Genomic DNA, 2,489 nt, shown 5'->3' on the forward strand with positions numbered 1-2,489 from the left:
GCATATACAAAACAACCAGATATTTAGAATATATAAGTTATTAAAATTTTTGTTGTTATTAATGTTTTATCACATTGGGGAAATCTCCCTGAGAACCAAAGCTGTTTAACACCTTTTCATTTGCTTATTGACATTTGCATATATTTTTTGAGAAGTGTCTGCTTAAGTCTTTTGCCTTTTTTTTTAATTGGGTTGGTCATCTTTTTATTTATTTACTTTTTATTTGTAGGAATTTCTTATATTATCTGGATACAAGTCTTTTCTAGATAAATATATTCAGAATATTGTTCTCCAGTCTATATCTTGCCTATTCAAAATATGTGCACATACACACACAGGTGTAGAGACCGACAGGGAGACAAGTAAATGTAATAAAGCTATATAAAATTAAATTATCAAAAAATGATCATGTGAATTAGGAATAGTTTACCTGTAAAGACGGAGAAATAGATGGGATAAGATGGGATTCCTTAAAAAGGAATGTGGATTTTATTCTCAATGCAACAAAAAGCTATTAAAATGGGGCAGATGGTTGTCATGGTTAGATTTATGTGTTTCTGGATCACTTTGGTTTCTCCTTAGTAATAGTTTATAGTAGAAAGCTGGGAATAGAGACTGGTTTGGAGGCACTGAAGTCCTCCAGGCAAAAGATGAGGATTGCTCATACTGGGTTGATAGAGTTGGTTGTGGTAATAAGATAGATCCATTTTGTGGGAAGAAATGAATTGACTTCCTAATATATTGCACATTAGATGGACTAAGTCATTTTCCAAACTGAGTACCAACCCTACTTTGTTGTTTTTTTTTACCGGTGATGGACTGCTGCCACATGGGCTCTGTATACTCAGTACCCTATTTCCAGTGGTAGATTGGTTATCTTATTTCAATTGAAGCTTTCTCTTTTTAATATGTCTGGCATAAAAGAATAGCTAGAAGAACCAGGAAAAGCCTTTTAAAAGACCTGGGTACCCTTCCTCCCAGAATACTTGGAAGCCGAGTAAACAGAAACCACATTATAGACACAATCAAACATGTTTGCCTTCTGAAATTTTTGAATAACTCCCTGTATTGGGCAAGAGTGACCTGATCATTCAATACCACTGGTACGAATCAAGCACGGTGTTCCTATGTGAATTAGCAAACTCTTAAGAGGATTACAAACACAGCTGACTGTCCAAACCAGGACATTCAATGCAGTTTTCCTTATGTTCAATTCTCAGTTGAGAATTTTCAAAATCTGCAAGTACAGATTCTAACTTTACCACTACCACCTCCAACAGATTTATTTTCATGATACCCTTTGACAAATCCTTGACATAAGTTATTTTCATTCTGATATTACTAACAATATTTGCAGCTAAAATTGATTTTAAAAATAGTCCCATAATAAGTGACAATGTGGAGTCAGGCGTAGGTTGGTTTGGTGTTTCCTTCAGCAAGAATGGCTCTAAGTAAGTGTTTAAGGATTATTGGGTAGAGGTGGACAGTATGACTGTTCTTAAATTTTTTGAATGCTTCCTAGAAATTCTAAATCTTATCTCCAAAAGTCCATTCGAAGTTGACTATCAACATAACATATAACATTATAATCATGGACAGCTCATGCATTAAGCCAGAGTAAGTAAATAATCTAAACAAATAAATATCTGTATTTTTTTGTGTGTGTGATTTGAACTGCTAAAGAAAGCAAGAGAACACTGATTTGCAATCATGTTCTACAATGTAATCAGGAGCAGCCATCCAATTCTGCAAGAATGGCATTTGTCTCTCTTTCAGTATCTTCTACGGGGTCAACTCTCCTACAGCATCATCCTCCAGCAATACCTTAATAGGCTGTTTCCAGCTCGCTAGTTTTCTTCCAGTAACATAGATGATAATCTGTTCACCTTTCCACAGAAGTGTCTTCAGTTCTAAGTAGCCCACATTTCCCTGAAGGTCTGTTTCTACAACATACTCTTCTATACATATTTATGTGTTAATGTTCTTTTAAAAGCACCAGAACCTCTTTCTAGATCAAGCAAAAAAAAAAAAAAAAAAAAAGCATAAATATTGATAGGGCAGTATAACTGTGGTTTATCATGAGATCAGAGACAGAATCAGGAGATAAGGAACTATGCCAGCTCTGAAAACCTCAGCAGCAGGAACTTTTCTTTCTTCTCCCTTACGAGTTTTCTTGTAACATGATTCAGATCACATAGCTCCTAAGGTCTGTGTCCTCCCTATTCCTAAGCCTATTTTCTCTGAGAGAATCCGATTGGCTCAGGTCAAAGTCACAAATCCATTAGCTTCATCCAAGAACAAGATTGGGTGGTAAAGAAGTGGTACCTGGAAGTCCCCCATTGTGCCTTCAGCGCTGATCTCAGAAGAAAAGGATGGACTGCAGTGGATGACCATTCAAAGGGGTGTCTGCCACAGGTAACTACTGTCCTAGGAGCTCCATTTACATCAGAGCATTTAGTCTTCACTATCAAATCATTTCACAGCTGGAG

The sequence above is a fragment of the Panthera leo genome, chromosome E1 (assembly GCF_018350215.1).
Source record: "Panthera leo isolate Ple1 chromosome E1, P.leo_Ple1_pat1.1, whole genome shotgun sequence".
NCBI classification, from domain to species: Eukaryota; Metazoa; Chordata; class Mammalia; order Carnivora; family Felidae; genus Panthera; species Panthera leo.